The following is an 8,820-nucleotide window of genomic DNA, read 5'->3' on the forward strand; positions in this document are numbered from 1 at the left end:
TTTGAATTGGATGAAAAATGTTTATTCATTGTCTAGGGTATGATAGTCTGTCAATGTATCTATCATAGAATCAGATGATATAAATCACTGGATTACTAACAAAATTGCAATGATTGGATTGTTAGGACTCCAAAGTAAATGATCATTTTGCTAAATATGTCTCTATTTATAGTTTGGATGCCGAAAGCAGCTTATGAAGATACATATTTAACGTAGTAACCATCACCCTCTTTATAAGAGAATCCATAACAAGGGCAGCTGTAGAAAGGATGAGCAATCTGAGGCTCTAAAAGGTTCTGCTGTGCACTGACATTTTCTTTCCTTTTCAGCCTGCATCACCAAATGCCTGACTTAACGGGCAAAGTCCGGAAAAAAAAAAAAAAGGAAAGTCCCAGAACTTTATTTCACTGACAGAAACCCCATTGTGTTAAGCAGAGTGGGTTGAATAAATAACTTTGCATATTCAGCACCTCAATTATGAATCAAATCCTCAAAAACCTAGTCAGTGAAATGAACTGTTTGCTCTGGCTCTGGCGTGTGTGTATATTTAGATATCTGTTTTCTTTTTTTCTTTGTCGCCTTTTAAACAGTACATCAGTGCAGCAACATCAATGGTTGCTCTCCGTGTTTGAATAATGTGCAACTGTGCATATTTTAATTATCTATATTAATTATATTTCTGACTCAGCAAGTCAAAACAAGTTATTGAAATTATCATCAAGACATCGCTATAGTTCTATCAGATAGATTGTGGTTGTTAGCCCCTAACAATCCAGAGGTATGAAGGTATGTTATATGGTTTTGTTTTACTCCTTTATTTACAAGCCCATCTTTTATTCTTGTATTTTTCTCTTGAAAGTGTGTTAGGGTATGGCACTAAGACTGTTTTTGGGGGTGGTTGTGTGCCGCAGGCTGTTTTCAATCATACTACCCGGCTTTGCAGGGAATTCAGATTCCCTGCAAAATGAGATTGATGCTTTTTCTTATTGTTTCCAGGTCTGGCTTCATTGATTCATGTGGAAGAGCAAAGGACTGGGCTTCAGAAAAGGCTGACTTTGGTCTTGCAAATGCCATGGTGGTAAGATATAAGAACCACAGTAGGCTTTTTGGAGAGATGAATTCAATGAAGTAAAGAAAACCTCTGATAAGACTACACATGGCAGAGTTGTCTCAGCACCTGCTCTGACTGACAGCCCAAATGAAGCTCCTTTGTGAGTTCTCTGGTACATGTGCAGTGTGCGGTGTGAATGGAAATGGTCTCCAAAGGTTCATAGAGAGTGGCACTATTAGGTCTTGTTAGAATAGGCATGGCCTTATTAGAAGAAGCATATTACTAGGGGGTGAGCTTTTAGGTTTCAGAAGCTCAAGCTAGGTCTAGCATCTCACTTTTTTTGTGTGCCACCTACTGATCTAGATGTAGAATTCTCAGCTACCTCTCCAGGACCATCTCCGCCTGCATGCCACCATGTTCCCTACCACAATGATGAAGGACTAAATCTCTGAACTGTAAGCTCTCCCCTATTAAATGTTTTCCTTTGTAAGAATTGCCGTGGTCATGGTGTCTCTTTGCAGTGATAGAACACTACCTAAGACATGCAGTTCCAGGCTTTCTGAAAAGAAACATGACAACTTGATTCACTGGCTGGAGTAAAGTGAACTGTTGATTTTTGTCTACACATTGGAAGGACATCAGCTGCCCTATCAGTGGTGAGCTTATCGTGTCATCTAGTGGTTCCAGGCATGGTGCACTAAACCAGGTTGGGTCACTGTGCCCTGTCCTTGAGGCAATCACAAGAGTTCCATCTGGACAGAAATAAAACAAATTATTGTCAACTTGATTTTAGTATTTTTTTTAATCTTCTAAAGATAGAGACAGTTGGTATTGGCTTTTAAGAGACACATCTGGTATGTTTTGGGCTCAAAGCCAGATATTTATGCTGTTGAGTATTTGTATCATTTTGCAGGCTTGGAATTTTGAAATTACTATGCATCAGATAAAACTGACTTTCTAAAAGTTTAAGGAAGAATCTTTTGCTGAAATGCAGCTTAGTATTTTCAGTCCAGTGTTGCAGATGACATCATAGAGAAAGAACAGTGAAGTAGCTAATTCGAGAATGGTCATTCCTTCTTGAACAGAGCCCTATAATCACTTGACCTTCTGTCTTCTACCCTTTTCTTCACCTAACAATGATTTCAATGATACTGAAGACATGCTAAAGTAACCTGTTATGTTATTCCACTTAAAACAGATAATGTGAGTCATCTTAGGATATGCATTATCACTTTCTTCTTTAGTAATAGAACTCCTAATTTTAACTTGGCACATGGGTACCCAGAATAAAAACTAAATATGTCTCTGTCTCTTTTAGTTATGTGCAACTGAAATAAACTCTCATGCTGCTGTGGAGAAGAAATGATGTGTATGCCATGATCATAGGAACGCATAACCTTCCGTTTCCTCTTCCTCATTCACATCAGTGTCTATGATGTCATGGTTTATTTTGGACAACAGAAAAATTGTGAGGATGGGAATGTAGACAGAAGAAGATGCAGACTCTGATATACCAACTCTAATGTTTTTCTTATCTAGATTTTTACACAAGACAGAGGCAACCATGTATATACTGTTTCTAACACCTGATATATAGCTCTTGGTTAACAGCCACTGAACATGTAATGCTATTTAATCTTTTGCACATTTTATCCTGTAAGTTAAAGTGTTATAACTAGTAAATTTACATTCAATAAATGTACAGTGTTGTGTAAATGTCTCCTGGCCTTGGTATCAAGGCTGTATATTGCATGAGATGGCATTCCTTTATTAAGAGTCCTTATTATAGCCTATACCACCTGACCCTTCACCTGCAAATAGTGTCTCTTCAATCCCTTGTTCTGGTAGCTGTTATCAGCTGTAATGACTTCTTAGCCTTTCTTCAATATTCCAGATATGCTTGGTACCTCCTTTGTTTGTTTGTTTGTTTTGTTTTGTTTTGTTTATATATTCTTTACAACAATGTCTTTGCCTGATAATCTGCATATTATGTCTTGTTTCCACAATTCAAAAATTCGACCTAATTGGTTTCTTTTTTAAATTTAGTTCTCCATGGCTATTTTAATAAATTTCACTTTTCCACAGCTTGGTGCAAGCATATTCTTCGTATTCTTAATTGCTTTTGGCCCATCAATTATTCCAGGTTTTTCTCCTCACTGAGATAATAGCTCCGTGTTTTGCCTGCTCAGCCCTTTGCTGTGTATTTAGCACACTATGTAGCACTTGCAAGTGACAGATGTTTTCTGAATGGACATATGATTCAGCATGTTTTAAATGGGTAAAAATAAGGTCCTAACTATTTGAAGGTAATTAAATCATGCTGATAATTCACTGTACAGGAAATATATTCTTTTCTCTACAAGTAAAACATTTCTAGTGGAACAACCATAACTGGTAAAAGTCGACATAAGCAAAGCTCTCTCATTCATTTATTATCATGCTTAGATTTCCTAGTATCATCCAAATCCCTTATTTTGCATTTTTATTAATTGTTTGAGAATTTGGTATAATGCATTTTGACTATATCCACTCCTTCTTCCAAATTCTCCAATATCCCTCATTCTTCATCTTCTAACTTTGTGTCTGGTTTGAGCTTTTGCAGCTGTTGGGCCTGTTGTCACAACCATGAGTTTATATGTGCAACTGTCCCACTGTATCCTGAAAATCTTATTACCTTACCGTTTTAACCCACTTCATGTTGGCCATTTGTGGCTCTGTTTAACATGAGCTACTGCAAATTGAAGCTTCTCAGATAAGGGTTGAGAGATGCACTAAGCTGTGGGTATCATGATAAATCATTAGGAGTCAGTTCACAGAATAAAAGTAGTAAGTAGACAGCTTGTGCACTGTCTAACCATAGATTCTTAGCTCAATAGTGGTGCCAGATTGGGTTTCATCTTGTGGAGGGGAACTTAAATCTAATCAGAGAGCTATTGACTAAAATTTAAGGAGAGTGGAAGCCAATAATTTTGTACTGCATTTGTGTTCCAGAAATGCTATGTTACTTTGCCTTTGCATGTCAAGTTATGGTGGACACCGAGTCTAGAAGTGAGGAGCAGGCATTTTAGGCTGCCTTGCTTCATGAGGGAAGTCTAGTTTTACAAAATAGATTTTTGAATAGAATTGCTTTCTAGCATTTGGGAACTAAAACCCACTCTTCCAGGTTTTGGGGGTAATAAGTGTTGACACTTTGCCCGTTCTTAGAATTGGGAACAAAACACCCATGGAAGGAGTTACAGAGACAATGTTTGGAGCTGAGACAAAAGGATGGACCATCTAGAGACTGCCATACCCAGGGATCCATCCCATAATCAGCTTCAAAACGCTGACACCATTGCATATACTAGCAAGATTTAGCTGAAAGGACCCAGATATAGCTGTCTCTTGTGAGACTATGCCGGGACCTAGCAAACACAGAAGAGGATGCTCACAGTCAGCTATTGGCTGGATCACAGGGCCTCCAATGGAGGAGCTAGAGAAAGTACCCAAGAAGCTAAAGGGATCTGCAATCCTATAGGTGGAACAACAATATGAACTAACCAGTTACCCCCCCCCGCCCCCCCCGTCCCCGGAGCTCGTGTCTCTAGCTGCATATGAATCAGAAGATGGCCTCTTTGGCCAACAGTGGAAAGAGAGGCCCATTGGTCGTGCAAACTTTATATGCCACAGTACAGGGGAATGACAGGGCCAAGAAGTGGGAGTGGGTGGGTGGGGGAGTGGGTGGGGGAGCATGTGGGGGACTTTTGGGATAGCATTGGAAATGTAAATGAAATAAATACCTAATTTAAAAAAAATTGAAAAAAAAAAAAAAGCTGGTTTGCTGCCCTATCCAGCTATTGCTCTGCATGGGTGCATGCTGTCTCTTGTTGCCACTTTGCTTGCTGCATCACACACACACACACACACACACACACACACCCAAACACAGGCCCCTTGTGTCTATGCTCAGCATCATACTGTTAAATTCCCTTCTTAACCTAAGCTACCTTTTTCTGAAATCCTTGATTTTTATCTCCATTGGAATCTCCCCAATTTCAACCTTTCTTTTACATACTGGAAACGACTTAATTCCTGCAACACATTTATTAACCCTGCTAATTCTAACTCATCATCCTCTCACCACCAAGAGTCTTCAGAAGTTATAGATGTTTGAATTTGACTCGTGAAAAGAGTCAATGGAACTTCGAAATTTTTTGATGAGTTCTTTAGTATTGGGAAAAATTTTGAAATATTTTTAAGCCTGCAAAAAGATGATTATGTTTTCTAGCTGGTACAATCTTGTATTAGCTATGTTTCTATTGATGTGATCAAACACCCTAGCCAAGGCAACTTAGAGAAGAAAGAGTTTATTTGAGATTATGTGTCCAGAAGTATAAGAGTCTATCCTGGTAGGGAGGCGTGTTAGCAAACAGCAGAGAGTAGACGTGGCAAAACAAACCGGAAGCTGGGGGGGGGGGTCATTTCTCAATTACTAGCTCAAAGCAGAGAGAAGTGGAAATGGCAGGAGACTTTAAACACTCAAAGCCCACCTCCAGTGGTATTCTTTTTTAACAAAGCCATACCTTCTAATCCTCAACTAAATAGTACCACCAACTAGGGACCAAGTGTATTTGAGCCCATTGAGGACAATCTCATTCAAACCACTATAAGCCATCTCAGGTTTTCCTGTTTGGTGAGCTGACTGTCAGAAAATCACTTGCTAACAGTGCAAAATGATCCAAGCACACACAAAGGCAAAACAACTTGTCTGATAAAATAAATTGATCATTGGCTTGTTGATATTGACCAGTTTTGCATTGATTTATATATTCATTTCAGAATACCTATCCTTACAGTATGAAAGAATATTTAAGATTTTGTTGATGTTTTATTAGCACATATTAATTATATTTAATGGGCTCATTATGACATTTTGATACATGTATATATTTCTATTATTTACCCCTGTTACCATTTTTTTGTCTTCCACTGAGGCTGAAACTTTCACTTTTACAATTAGCTTCATTTTTTTGTTAGTGTTTTTTATTCTTTTCCCCCTTTTCATGGGCATATAAGCTACATTAGAGTTGCTTATAGAACTGTGAGTGAGAATTTATTTCCTTAGTGCCCTCCAGGAAATTTTCTTACTACTTAAGAATATTTCTCAACAACCCCTCTTAAAACAATAAGTTGCCAAAATATGGAGGATTTGGGCTTCTTGAGCTTTCGGGTTTTCCTTTCTTTCTCTCTCTTTCTTTCTTTCTCTCTTTCTTTCTTTCTCTCTCTCTCTCTTTCTTTCTTTCTTTCTTTCTTTCTTTCTTTCTTTCTTTCTTTCTTTCTTTCTTTCTTTCTTTTTCTTCAGTCCATTTGTTATCTCCCTCCTGGTCTGCCTTCTGATAGTTCCTCATCCCATTTCTCCTCCCCTGTCTCCAAGAGGATATTCCCACCAGACTTTCCCACTTCCTGGGGCTCAAGTCTCTGAAGGGTTAGGTACATCTTCTCTCACTGAGGCCAGATCAGGTAGTCCTCTGCTCTATATGTGTCAGGGACCTCATATTAGCTAGTGTATGTTGCCTGATTGGCAACTCACTGTCTGAGCGATTTCAGGGGTTCAGTTTAGTTGAGACTGCTGGTCTTTTTATGGGATTTCCCTCTTCCTCTGTTTCTTCCAGCCTTTCCCTAATTCAACTACAGGGGTCCCCTGCTTCTGTCCATTGGTTGGGTGTAAGTATATGCATCTGCCTTTTTTAGCTGAACAAGCTCAGTTTTGTGTGGGCCTTAGGTTGGTCATCATAACCTCTGTGAGTTCAAGAGCACATTATCCATGCCCTGCTCAGAATTCAGAGCTCCACACCATGTGTTCTTCTTCTTTTGCTTCTTACGCTCTTTCTACCCTTTTCTCTGTATTATTCCTGAAGCCTGGAAGGAGTGGTGTAGATTCAGTTTAGGATTTAGGTTTCAACACTTGCAGTCTTAGCTTAGGACACACAATGCATGTACTGACTTGACATGGTGAGCGCATCAGAACATCACTTTCCAGTGTTCTTCCCAAATATAAGGTCCTAGTTCAGGTCTTTCAGCTCATGTACTAATCTAACCTAGGCAGCCTAGAGGCCATTAGGCATATAAAGAGCATAAAGCATCCACATGCCCAGATCATATCCACAAAAACATAAATAATAGGAAATGCCCATGATCCATTTGTACTGTAGAAGTAGTCTCCAATGCAAATAATCACATAATTCTCAGGATGCAGAATTTAAAAGAGAATAATTATATTTGTTATCAAAGATCTCAAGAAATTTAAAGATGACAGAAAAAGCTCAATAAACTTAAAGAGAATATCAACAAACAACTGAGTTATGTCTAATAAAAGGTAAATATATAACAGCAAAATAAGAAAACTAATACATGATTAGATAACTCAAATCAGTAAAGATCTCAAGCTGAAGCTATGGTAGAATTGAAAACCTCAATAACCCAATGAGAAAGCCCAGAGGTAAACATTACAAGTAGAATGGATCTGGTAGAAGATTGAATATGAGGACTTGAAGATAAGTAACATAATTTGACCACTAAAGCAAAGGAAAAAAATGAAAACACATGAAAGGGATATGTGCAAGTTATGCAATACTATGAAAAGAATATATCTTCCAATAATAGATATAGATGAAGGAGAATTCAAAGTCAATGGCACAGACTACAACTTCAACAGGATTATAGAAGAAAACTACCCTAAACTAAGGAAAGATGTATCCATAGAGACACTTGAAGCACATGAAACATCAAGTAAACAGGACCAGAAAAGAAAAGCTCTACAGTATATCACAATTACGATACTACTTATGCAGAACAATGAGAGAGAACCACAAGCTACAAGTCCTATTTAAAGGAAAACCTATTAGAGAAGCTGATTTCTTAGTGGAAACTTTAAAAGCCAGAAGAACCTGGAGAAATGCAGTACATGTTCTAAAGGAGGGTGAGTGTCAATCTAGATTACTATACCCAGCAAAACTATCTTTTGGTATACACAACCCTCCAGCTTGAAAATCCCTGTTGATTATTAAAATAGATACAATTAAAGTGTAAAACGTCCCCCAAAGAACCTCAATGGACCTAACAAATAAAATTCCAAAGAATCCAGAGTCTAAAAATTACTTTGGCCAAATAAAAATTGACCAAGGAAACAGAATAAAATTTTAAGTACTCATTCTGCTAGGAGTAGAAAAAGAAGGGACATGCAAATTTCTATCAAAGCAACTCATAAAAAGCAACATGTTTAAGATGGAAATTCCCGAGTTGACAGAATTATAATTATATTACTCGCTTCAAGATCTATTCAATATTACTCTTTGACAAACTTTTCAGTAGTTTAAAAATGCAGAAGCTAATTAAAACTGCCTGCAACCTGAACACTGACATGAACACTGGAAACTAGATAAACAGAGGATAATGAATAGGAAGCGCAGCAGGAGTGATTAACATACTTGTGGGTTTCATTTGGGGGAGTAAATTTCAGCAGAATAAATGTAACAATAAATAGTAAAGACAAACATGTCTTATTCAGAGATTGAATTTGTACTTTGGGATACATTGTAAATGCTACCATATAAGACATTAATCTGCTAAAAAAAACTACCCTGTGATAAAATGAATAAGGCTCAATTAGGATGAGTTATTAGGGATGGCATTTATGGTATATTTGTGAATTAGATAAAATTCTTTAATTTTTTTGTTTCCTTCGTTAGTATTTATGCTTTGGAAATTGTTGGGTGTGAATATGAATAAAT

The 8,820-nt window shown here is 37.7% G+C and overlaps 1 long non-coding RNA gene across 1 annotated transcript; it reads left to right on the forward strand.

The window, feature by feature from the left end:
- Positions 1–698: 698 nt before the first annotated feature.
- On the forward strand, positions 699–3,134 carry Gm32431. The gene is made up of 3 exons (XR_876101.1): positions 699–1,078; positions 1,573–1,707; positions 2,370–3,134. It is a non-coding gene; the product is annotated as a predicted gene, 32431 (long non-coding RNA).
- Positions 3,135–8,820: the final 5,686 nt, after the last annotated feature.

The sequence above is a fragment of the Mus musculus genome, chromosome 16, assembly GCF_000001635.26.
Source record: "Mus musculus strain C57BL/6J chromosome 16, GRCm38.p6 C57BL/6J".
In the NCBI taxonomy this organism is placed as follows: domain Eukaryota; kingdom Metazoa; phylum Chordata; class Mammalia; order Rodentia; family Muridae; genus Mus; species Mus musculus.